Source organism: Leptinotarsa decemlineata, unplaced genomic scaffold (genome assembly GCF_025532065.1).
Source record: "Leptinotarsa decemlineata unplaced genomic scaffold, Ldec_3_MD MMD2_tig00026294_RagTag_RagTag, whole genome shotgun sequence".
NCBI lineage: Eukaryota > Metazoa > Arthropoda > Insecta > Coleoptera > Chrysomelidae > Leptinotarsa > Leptinotarsa decemlineata.
Window position 1 is genome coordinate 11962420 of NW_027412674.1, and position 13071 is coordinate 11975490.

Consider the following 13071-nt stretch of genomic DNA (forward strand, 5'->3'; position numbering starts at 1 on the left):
AGTTTGTTATTGTGAAAGTCGTATTTTTTTGTGCTTTTGGATATTTTTTACACTGGTGTAATGAGTAGACGCCATATAAGACTCTGTTATTTTCTGCCGTTTTGAGGTTTGTTTTTTGCCATTGTGGAACTTTTTTTTGTTTTTTGAACATTTAATTAAGGTAAAAATTGGAAATATTCCCATTTTTGTAAATAATACCAATAATTGTTTAACCATTAAATAACCTTGTTATTTTTAGTTAAAATGCCTGGTCGTATTTAAGCAGTGTCAACTTGCAAAAGCAATCAGTTGACTTTAAAGAAAAGTGTTGTTACTGATGTAATATTTCACTCTTTTCCTATTGCTAAGGATATGGCTTCCACAACTTTGCATAAAGTATGGACTCGTCGCTGCAAAAGAGGGGATAAATCACTGTCAAAAATGGATTTTCTCAAATTAGGAGCCGTGGTCCAAATGAAATTGAAATTAACGCAGACACGATTTTAGAGCAGACAATAGAATCAAATTGCAGTAACTCATTTTCATCTCGTAGTTCTGATATTTCTACTAACATTCCTTCAACTTCAAATACGAATATTCCAGAAATAACAGAGGACTCTTTAGAATATATTGCCGGATAATTTGCTAAAAAGCATAAAAATGATCTACCTGGTTTGGGCGATTATACTTATTAAATAAAAGCAGAAGATCATAATTATAATATAATTATAATTAAAAGCTTTTCGAAAAACATCATTTGAATAGATTTAGAAAAAAACCAGGAGTTGTAAAAACTCTTTAAAAAAATGCAAAAAGGGAAGATTTTCCTTTAAATATTATTTTTGAATTTTTCGAACTGAGAACAATTATCGGAATGAACTATAATAACTTAAAGGCCGACGAAAATAGATCACTTAAAAGAAAAAATTTAAACAATTCTGATAACAGAAAAAAATCGAAAATTAAATAAAGTAATACATTAGCCCTTTAAATTTATTTTTCTACATTCATGCAAAAAAAATTATATAAAATATATTTAGTGGATAAAGTAGTTCCTTTTTGCTCTAATATAGTATTATAATATATTAAATTGTAGATTTATCAATTTTATCATTCATGGAACAAAGTTTAAGTTGAATTTTTCTATCTAAATTTCTTATTTTCTTGATAAAAAATTAATCATGTATTTTCTGTCAAATAAATAAAAAAAGTTGTTACACCTATAACCAATTAATTATTTATATATTTTTGATTATCAAGCGTTTATTATCAAAGATGGAACAAAAAGTAATAAATTTTTTTTAGATAATACTATTATCTAAAACAAAGTTCATTACAAAATTTTTGGGGGAGTTACAGTTTTCACGAAAATAATAAAAAACTGATGAAACCCCTTACTTTTAAAAAGGGCAAAATAGCTCGTCCTATCATCCACAAAAGAAAAATTTTCACTTAGTATTAATCCATTTATTTAAGTATTAAATCCTATATAAAAATAATATTCTAATAGGGGATTTACATGAAATTTGTTTATTTTAATTTAAAAGTGCAGTACCGCAAAAGTAGGCAATCCTGTATGTCCATAATCGTTGAGTCTGACTAATATTTTGCAACACTTCAAAATTCAATCAACAACATTGACGTAAAAGTGTAAACTTTCATGATCGAAGACAACTGTAGGAAAACTATTTTCCGGATTTTTTGGCCTTGGTCAGTACGTTTTCATGGCTGACGTTTCGTCTACTACTGTGGAATACATTATCAAAGACGAACGCGGTATGCTGGTAGTTGACTCTGGTTTTATATTATTATTAGTGAGCGTGGCTTGGTTCTTCTTAATTGGATTACCTGACCACAGTAAAAATCAACCAGTAAGTCCACTACCACTACTTTCATTCATAAATTCACGAAGTGACCTCGAAACGAAGTGCGGAGTCAATTTCGTTCTTTTACCATAGGCGTGCGCTCATATAATAAAGTCTTTTTCACATCTCCCATTTTCTAATCACTTGATAACAAAACAAACAATAATAACCAACTACAAAAACTAAAAACAATAATAACAACAGCGAATAAACTGAAGACAATATCAATTTCCGATCGTTTATTATAAAACTAATCCGATGGCGGTGATACCGTCGAATCCTTCGATACTACAGCACTGAACGCGTTGGATGAGAATCTCATCCTGAGAGCGGTTGAAGGTCCCGGCAACTCGGGCGGATCACGTGGTAAAAGAGCCTACTGGTTGTATTATTCTACTGTGACCTGACCTTGTGTGTGTACGTTTGAGGAGAGGTAGCCAGATTTTATTAATGTTCATTGCCTCTTCTTTTCTATTAAAATCACCCCGGTGTTTTCTGATTTCTATTGCCTCTGTAGATATTCTTGTACAGTAATTTTGAGATTTATCGAGTATTACTGTATCTTCAAATGAGGTAAAAGAGCATGTTCCACCACAGCTGATTTGTCGGTTTGTCCGACACTTTCCCTTGGTTCAGAGAGAAGAGTACCTGTATTGATTTTCGTGGTTCCAATGTGGACCAATCCGCAGCTACAAAGAATCCGGTATACCCTAGATGTTGAGATTCTTAGTGGGCCTGATAATTTTTTTGGCCTTAATATTGGTTTCACGTCTTATTATTATTATTTCTCCAACATTCTCCCAATCTGGTCTGTAGCTTTTTTTACAAAGGAAAGGAAAGCTCTGTCCTTGACCAGCTTATCCGGGAGTTTTCTATTTTAAGTCACCCAAAACATTGATATTAATCAACATTATTACAGAATTACAACAATAACAACTAAAATCTATAAAAACAATAAAGTTATGCAAATACACATACATATACATACACATATACAGTGCATTCAATTTAAAATGAGCCACCCTGAATTACGTTTGGAACAATGATTTTCAGGAAAAATAAAAAACACCCCAACAATAATATACAGGGGGACTCATTTTGACATATTCACATTTACTCTAACTTTCCCAATCGCACCCCCATAGCATGTCACCAATTTTAATGGATCACCCTATATTGTTTTGCATTATCAGATACTCCATGATGAACAGATTTCAACAAAGTATAAAACATATGGTCTGAAGTCTATGGTTCGGAAGCTACAAATTATTTACGTTGAAAACGAGCCACCATGAATAACTTTTGGAACAATCATGTTCAGGAAAAATAAATATTCACCTCAACAATAGTATACAGGGAGATATATTTTGACATATTCGTTCTAGAGACAAATATGAAAGCAAGAAATCAGGAAAAGAGATTTTTTATCAATTCTTAAATCAAAATCTGATGACTGGACAACGAGAAGAAAAAATGTTTCCACCAACTTCCAAAAAATGGTACAAACGAGTTCCATACAATGGTACAAACGAGCTTCCATTGCCGCCCTCACATGGTTGAGAGTCTCGGGAGTTATACCTCTCATGATATTCTCTCTCAAATCTTCTAATGTTGTTGATTCTATCTCATACATTTCATACTTCAAATGACCCCATGGAAAGAAATCTACAGAACTGAGATCCGGAGATCTTGGTGGCCATTCTGTAGGACCTCTTCTGCCAATCCAGCTACCAGGAAAATGATCATCCAAAAATTGTGGCACTGTAGCTGAATAATGAGGAGGTGCATCATTCTGCTGAAAAACTATTTCATTTTCGAATAAATTTATATCCTCCTCAATTGCCCTATTGATACACGGTATTATTCGATTCTCCAACGTATCCAAATATTTATCACTGTCAAATTATCATCGATAAAAAAAAGTATAGATTTGGGAAGCTGAATACACTTATTGAATGAATCGAAGAGGTTTTTGTATAAAAGTGTGTAATTATAAAATTATTGCAAAAAAGCGCTTTCGACTTTCGTCATCATCAGTGCTCACATGAAAGTGAGTGATCTAATTGGAAAGAAAGTTTTGTGAAAATTGAAGTTTGCAAAAAATGTTTAAAGGTTATGAAATTTGGAAAATATTTTATGATTACTTACTTGTCAGGCAACAGGAAGTATCAAAATGGGTACATGGCACATTTGTAATATTTGACTTATATGAAACAAAATAGGCCAAGAAAATACATTTTTGAATTAAGGCCATGTGGTTCAGTCAAAGTATTATACAGTGCTAGTCAAAATCAAAAGTCCCCTCCCCCCCTCGTACCTTTTGAACGGGTATACTTATAATAATGAAATTTGGAGTGTGGAAATAAACGGATGTAGGCTTCTTAACTGGTCATAACAGGTGACGCAATAGTCATAAATGACGTCACAAGGCCACTATGACCAAAAATTTTAAATGGGACCCTATGGCAAGTGACAGCTCGTTTGAAAGGTATTGAAAATACCTATTCAATCATACCAATTTTGTTTGGGTTTCGGCTGATTTTGATTGATAAATTGAAGAAATACGAAAATTATAGTTTCGCATTTAATTAATAAAGATTTAAGTACCAGTTCTTATAATAAGTGTTCAAAATGTGCTCCATCTACTTCCTGGCAGTAATGCATCCTATTGCTAAACTCTTGTCGTACTCGTCCCAGTGTGTCAGCGGAAATTGCCCTACATTCTTCAACAATTCGTTGTTTCAGAATGGCAATACTGTCAGGTGCTGTAGCGTAAACCTCAGATTTCAAGTACCCCCATAGAAAAAAATCTAATGGTGTAAGGTCCGGTGACCGAGCTGGCCATTCGATCGAACCTCGTCGTCCAATCCATCTACCACGATATTCTTCATCTAGGTAACGTCTTACTGCACCGTAATAGTGTGCAGGAGCACCATCTTGTTGAAACGTTATTTCCAAGTTGTCGAATTCATCTGGATTATCTTCTAGAATTTCAAGAATTAACGCCTCAATATCAGTTTGTAACATCTCCAGATACAATTCACCGGTTAAGTTAGCATTGAGAAAAAGAGGCCCAACTATGTGGTTTCCCAAAATACCTGCCCAAACATTTACTTTTTCTGGAAATTGAGTATGTTTTTCACGAAAGATGTGAGGATTTGTGTCACTCCAATACCTCACATTTTGAGTGTTAACATTTCCATTGAAAAAGAAAGTACTTTCGTCACTAAAACAAATTGTCTGTATGTAGCCTGGTTGTTGGTTCATTTTATCGGACATAGTTTCACAGAATTCTAGTCTTCGGTCGGGGTCATCATCTGAAAGTTGGTGCACCATTTTTAATTTGTATGGATGAAATTTGTTTTTAGCCAACACCCTATGTACTGTCCTTTGACTGACTTCACAGATAGACGCAACTTGGGCTGTGGAAGAAGTAGGGTTCACTACCATTTCTCCAAGTATGTCAATTTTTTTGTCATCACTAATTGTTGGTCGACCAGATCGTTTGGCATCTTGAACACTACCTGATGCTTCAAACTTCCGAAGAAGCTCCCTCAAATAAACCCTCGATATAGGGCGATCGGGGTACCTCTCATTAAACAGTCGTTCCGCTGCATGGAAATTGTTTCTACATTCACCAATTATTAAGATAGCTGCTACTTTGTCGGCTACAGTACGTACCATTTTGCCTATGTAAACACTTAAACGTCTCGTTAAACAATAGCTTAGGTAAATTTTCAAGGTATAAACACTTTTGACAAGTAGATAATTCAAACACGTCAACCTTTTTGACAATGAACCAGAGGCGTACTTTAAAATCTTTATTAATTAAATGCGAAACAATAATCTTCGTATTTCTTCAATTTATCAATCAAAATCAGCCGAAACCCAAACAAAATTGGTATGACTGAATAGGTATTTTCAATACCTTTCAAACGAGCTGTCACTTGCCATAGGGTTCCATTTAAAATTTTTGGTCACAGTGGCCTTGTGACGTCATTTATGACTATTGCGTCACCTGTTATGACCAGTTAAGAAGCCTACATCCGTTTATTTCCACCCTCCAAATTTCATTATTATAAGTATACCCGTTCCAAAGATACGAGGGGGGGAGGGGACTTTTGACTAGCACTGTATGAAAGAAGGGCAACTTGAGATAAGATGTGTCAAGTGTCATGTTGAAATAATGGTACTAACTTGAGAAGTGATCCATTATGGATTTAAAATAATTATGTTGTGGAGAAGCCAATATAGAATAAAGTATATTAGTAATTAATTTGATTAATTGACAATTCATAATCCTTTTATGAAGGGGAAGGAAATCTCTGTTTTAGTTTACTTGAGTATTCAAACAATGATCATTATTGGAAAGTTCTTTGGAAATCTCCAGCTTCTCAAACAAGTCCAGTCTGAGGAAATTTTTATTATCTATTTTATGTAATATTTTGGAATTTCTGTTGGGACTAAAGTTATGATTGTGAGATTTAATGTGGTGGCCAAAAGCAGATTTTTCAGGCCTTTTTAAATGTTCATTAGTACGAGTGAAAAGGGGTCTACAGGTTCTACCAATGTAAGATGCAGAACAATCAGATCAGTCAAGCTTATAGACTCCACTTCTGTGTAATTTGTTAATTTTGTCTTTGGAATTTACTAAAATGTAGCTTAAGTTATTTTGATATTTGAAAGAAATTTAAGTGTCAGGTATGGTATTTTCTATAAATTTGGAAATAACACTACACATATTTTTATCAAAATGAGGTAAAGAAAAATATTTCACAGAAGGTGAACTAACCAAAGTGGTAGAGTTGAAGGCCAATCTTCTGTCTGACCTGTATTTAAATTTACTAATTAATTTATGAATAATAGATGGTTGATAACCATTGTTGATGTTTTAATGTATTCAATTCTAATTCCAAATTGGAGGGTGATAAAGGAATGTTCAACGATTTGTTGACATAACAATTGAAGAAAGCCATTTTATGTTGCGTATGATGACATGATCAGTCTGGGTTGGTTTTCTGTAAATGGAAAAATCTAGTTTGTTGTTGGTTTTTGTTATAGTAACATCTGAAAAGCTTGATCAACATATCTGTACCAGCTGAAAATTAATTTTATTAATGATGAAGGAATTTTCTAAATTTTCCATGAAAATGTCAGCTAGGAAAGGTGAAAGGGGATTACCCATTGCTAGGCCTTCAGATTGACTGTAAAATTTATTATTGAAAACAAAAAAATCTTGGGAAATGCAAAATTTAAGTAAAGTTAGTATATCTGTTTCAGTAGAGTCAGATGTTAGATGTTGAGAAAGCAAGTTAGAAACTAAAAGTAGGTTTGCAGTAATTTTATAATTATACACTTTAATACAAAAACCTCTTAGATTCATTGATAAAAAAAGGTCCTATGATAAAATTCCTGCCCAAACATTCAGTTTTCCAGGTCGTTGGGTATGAACTTGACGGTATAAATGAGGATTCGTATCACTCCAATATCGATAATTTTGACGATTCACCTCTCCATTCAAACTAAACGTACATTCATCCAAAAAACAAATTTCATACAAGAAATTCTGATGCAAGTTGATCCGTTCAGTGAGACTTTCAAGAAACTTGAAAGTTTCTATTCTATCGAAATAATGTTTACGATTGATTTCTGATTCTTGAGATAACTTAGTAAGAGATTGCGAATTTTCCATTAGTCCAACGTGCCCTAAAACTGCAGTAAAAATAACTTCATCGTTGACAACTCCTAAACGGTTATGCTTTTTATTATTAACAGATCCAGTTTCCATAAGTTTGTTCAATAATTCCAAACCGTATTTGTGTCGTACATTTCTTCCTGGATGATTATTATTGAACATACAGGCAGCAACTCTAGTACTATTTCCACTCTGGTAGTACCAACTCATCATTTCAATCCATTCTCGAAGCGTATAAACCATTGATTCTCCAGAATTCACGAAAACAGAAATACCAAGTGTAACTTCACCTCGTAGGTAATCATTATTGTAGAATGAGTCAAATAGAAAAAGAAGAGAATATCGAATTCAAACTTAACTAGGCAAAATAAGACTTTTTCGAAATTTGTTCATCATGGAACATCTTATACAGGGTGTTCCTTAAACACATGCTAATATTCAAGGTGGTGATTCTTAGACCCATTTTAAGAAAAAAACTTCCTATGGACGTATGTCCTAAACGCCTTAACTTTTGATATACAGGGTGGCAAAGTTTTCAAAAATAATCAGTTTTTTAATAATAACTGAGATAATTTTATAGACATCTTCGGCATATTTGGTACATATGTTCCATGCCTCAAGGCGCATTTTCTGATGTACACAAATTTGTATTGTTTCAAACAGTGGCATCCCTACGGGTTTCGCATTGAATATTTTTGAGGAAAAAGTACTACGCCAATGCTTTCTTCTCAAAATAAAATCATTTTTGAAATCCTCATTTATTTTTGAGAAAATTTGATCTCTTGGTATTTCTTTGTCCGACGCATGATTTTCACTCAAAAAAATAAAAATCGACAGAAAGCAAATTAAGAAATTAGATCAATTCTAAAATGAATGAGAATCTGAAAATTGCTTCATAACGCATTACCAATTCCCTAATAATATTTGAAAACATAATCTGCAAAACGAGCAGATTATGTTTTCACAAAAACGAGTTTTATTTTATTTTGTGACAGTAGGTAAGTCTAAACGAATAGCACAAATTTGTTAATTAGTAATAATACCAAAACTGATTATAAAAATTGTTGGAAGTGGCCACCTGCACTTAGTATGCATGCTTCCGCCCTTCTATGCATGGAATTACGCACCCGTTCAAATATTCCCGGCGTATTTCGTATAGTTTCACATGAGGCAACTATTCGCTCTCTTAAATCTTCTAAAGTATTAACGGGAGTTTTATACACAAGAGTTTTAAGGTGACCCCATAAAAAAAAACTAAACTGTTAAGATCGGCGGATCTTGCTGGCCAACGATTAGGATAAACTGTATTTAAATGGTTTCGGACAATTACACTGAAATGACCATGGGGGCCATCGTGCATGTACCATATTTGATTCCTTAACGCAAGTGGCACATCTTAAGTCTTCTTCGAGAAAGTGTAAATAAGAACGACCATCAAGGCGTCCTGGTAGAAACAATGGGCCTATAATTCCTGCCCATACATTAACCGAAAATTGGTGTTGGAAATGGGTTACGGTTATTGCTAGGGATTTTCTTCAGCTCACACATGATTGTTATGGAAATTTTGAATGGCATTCCGAGAAAAATTTGCTTCTTCTGTGAACAAAATTTGTGTCTCAAACTGCGGATTTAGTACAATACTTTGTAGATACCACTGACTGAAGTTCACACGCTGTGGAAAATCTCTGGGGAGTATTGCCTGCACTCTTGAAATATGGTATTGGTATAACAAAAAATCAACCAAAATACGCCAAACAATTTGATGACAAATATCCAGAGTTCTAGCGATCTTCCTCGTACTAGTCTCAGGATGTTCCTCAATTTCTTGCAGCACCGCTTCCTCAATTTCAGGAGTTCTTACTACACGAGGTCTACCTTCCGGAGTCCCTTTCTTGAAACTACCAGTTTCCCCAAGTCGACGATGAATATTTGAAAAGGTTCGGCTATCTGGTAAGGCACGATTAGGATATCTTTCCTGATAAATGCGCCTGTTGCATTACCATCGGCAAGGCCATATACGTAATGCATTTGCGCCATTTCCGCATTCGTATAATTTACCATATTTACTGATATTCAAAAAAACAGCGGACTACCAAAATAACTTCAATAACACTTCAAAATCAATCGAAACGCGCTGTGACAGTTTTTAACACCAACACCTTACTTTAAACCAACATCAATATTAGCTACTGACGTTTGTACATACAGAGAATTCGTTTTTTATTGCTATGGTGGGTACGCTGTTTTTTCTGCTTTTAATCTTTAAAAGAAATCACATATCGACAAACTCCATATTTCCAAGAGGTGCAATAAATAAATTCTGCTACGTCATTTATTCCAGGATAACTGAATTTATGTTTTCAAAAATTATTAAGCGGTGCTGCGTTATGACGTAATTTTAATTGAGAACAGTGCATCTGACAACAAACAAATACCTTTTAGATCCTCAATAATTTTGCAACAAATCTGATCTCTTAGTTTGCTTTCAGTCGATGCACGATACCGCATCAGATTTTTAAGGAATTTATCCTTAAGTAAAGCGATTTTTAATTTTTTGAGCGAAAACCATGCGTCGGACAAAGAAAACCCAGCAAATCAAATGTGCTCAAAAATGTATGGAGATTTTAAAAATAATTTTTAATTCAAGATGAAGCAGTGGCGTAGTATTTTTTTCGCCAAAAATATACATTTCAAAACTCGTACGTATGCCACTGGCAGAGAAAATTAAGAAAATTGTACATCAGAAAATGCGCCTTGAGGCATGGAACATATGTACCAAATATGCCGAAGATGTCTACAAAATTATCTTAGTTATTATTAAAAAACTGATTATTTTTGAAAACTTTGCCACCCTGTATCTCAAAAGTTAAGGCGTTTAGGACATACGTCCATGGGACGTTTTTTCCTTAAAATGGGTCTAAGAATTACCTCCTTAAATGTTAGCATGTGTTTAAGTAACACCCTGTATAAGGGAAAGTTATATTAAATGTGAATATCTCAAAATGTGTCCCCCTGTATACTATTGTTTTTTTCTTTTTTCCTGAAAATTATTGTTCAGGGTTGTGTCTCGTTTTCAACTTAAATAATTTGTAGCTCCCGAACCATATGCTTCAGACTATAAGCTTAAAACTTTGTTGAAATCTGCTTATTATGGAGTATCTGATAATGCGAAACAATATTCTCCAAATCATTCTTCCAAAAGTTATTCAGGGTGGCTCGTTTTAAATGGAATGCATACACAAATACACATATGTATGTGTATGGTTTGTATGGCCCGCTTGAATTCTCCTTCACTGTAGTTATTCCCTTTGAAGGAATTTTTCAAGTGAGTGAGTTCCTGAGAATCTCAGGTTCAATTGGAGTTTTGATTCGAGGGAGAGAGATTCAAATACCAGTATCATAGTTACCGCATTTGGAAAGGAAAAAACATGTCTACCGCAGTAGTACACGAAACGTCAGGGTTAAAAACTGGATTGGTGATAACGTTAGAGTAGTACTTTCTTTTGAATACACTGAATTGTTCATTGATTATAATTTCTCTATGAAAAATGTTGCCCTGCTTCAACAAACATACCCATCGTTATTGTTATTATTGTTAAATAATATCTAAATCAAAAAATAACATTCTCGCCTGCATTCACTTTCAATAATTTTTGTATCAACAATTTATGTCAATAATTTCAACACATCTTTCGATAACTGAAAACACAACTTCAATATTTTTTTATTAACTGAATCTTCCTGTTTGACAATTTTTCAAATAGTCTCACGCAACGTTTTTTGTTTCAATTAATTGTAGTTCATTACGGAAGTGGAAAAGGTCTACAAATTTTCATTATTTGTTTCTTGAACGGGTCAAAATTCTTCACAATTTTTGTGTCAAGTTTCCATGAAGCAGAAAATTTGCAACTCCGTAGTTTGCTATCAAGTTATTACTTTCAATCAATTCGAATGAATGCCATTGTTTTTTCTTTCCTGACCTCTTCAAAGAAAATCATTTTAAAAATCGTTATTTTCTCAGTAAATCACAGCCGTTAATATTATGAGACACATTTCATCATTATGCTATTAATAATTTTAATGCGTGTTCAGAAATACAACTCGTGATCCATAATATGTTCCAATTGAATGAAATAATGGAAAATAATAAAGAATGTCATTATGGGGTTTATTATTGCCTACTGTTTCATGGAATGTTTTTGTTAGTGTACATTGAAATGCTCTCAACAAGGAACACCAGTTTTTCATCCAGAAACTAATTGTTTTCAGATTGAAGCTGGTGAAAAATGGATTCATAAATTATAACCGGTAAAGCTGGTAGCACACGCGCGATATAAAAACGAGCGTGTGTGGTGCGTGTGTGGCGCGTTGAAATTGACTCACCGCATTTAGTTCATGCACACGAACGTCGTTAAGGATGCAGTAAACAAAATGCAGTCATTGAATGATGCTGATGTCGGGATTTTATTTTCCTCGTTTCAAATTATCCACAGAAAAATAAAATGAAGAGGGAAATGTTCATTACTTGCTGTGTCTCAAATACAGAGGAATTTATCTATCTCACTAATAGGACTAATCTCTTCGCTTTAACGATGTCATACAGGTAATATTATATAACATAACCAAAAAAACTATTAAATTGATGAATAGTAATGTACATATATGAATAGTAATGTATATTCCTTGTATATTTTTCTTTATATTATCAGCTGAGGAATCTATTTTTGATGAATTTCATAACGGGTGATGTTGTGAATCATTTCACGGCATAAACATTATAGTCCAGTCGTCTTAGTAAGTTCACCTCGGATTTCCAGCTACCCTGCTATAAACTTGTATAAACTTGTATTTTGACATCTTAAAAGTTGTACCAAAACCTACCAGGTCACAAAAATATATTTTTTGCACATTTTTTGCAAATAACTCGTTTCCTATGATGTATTCATCATCATTTTTCTAGAGGATTGAATTCCCTACAATTTCTGTTTCAAAACATTTTTCGTACGTTGGTAAATCGGTAGTCACAGTCGAAAACACGCCATATAAAGTTTGCTAATTATTGATAAATACATAATAATTAACTATTTTCATTTCATATCAACTTTCTACTTACTTATCAATTTTCAATTAATTATCGATTTATTGAATAAGACCTGCCCGTGTAGTTATAAAATTGTTAAGGAAAATAGTTGAATTATATTGTTATTCTGATGTAATTTATATAAATAACTTCTTGGATAAAAAAATAAAAAGAAAGAAAGAAATTTCTAATCATTGTTTTTTGTTTCATTATTTCGTACGTTTATGATTGTGGAAATAAAAAAAATTACAAGCACAACAACTCCTAATTTTAATTATAATCTTCTTCATCGTCGTCTTCCGACCGCTGTATTATTTCATAGTGCTCTTCTTTATCGTCTTCAACGACACTTGTCTCCAGGTCTTCCACGATTTTGTGGTCAGAGGTTCTGTCTTCTTCATTAACATCGCTCCTATATGGTAAAGCATTGGTACAAGCTTGCCCATTACACT

General features: G+C 33.4%; 1 protein-coding gene across 1 annotated transcript in view; it reads right to left on the bottom strand.

Moving 5' to 3' along the window:
* klhl10 (kelch-like protein 10) overlaps window positions 1–13071 on the bottom strand; it is a 37443-nt gene that overhangs the window by 17745 nt on the left and 6627 nt on the right. The gene's annotated exons all lie outside the window — the stretch shown is intronic.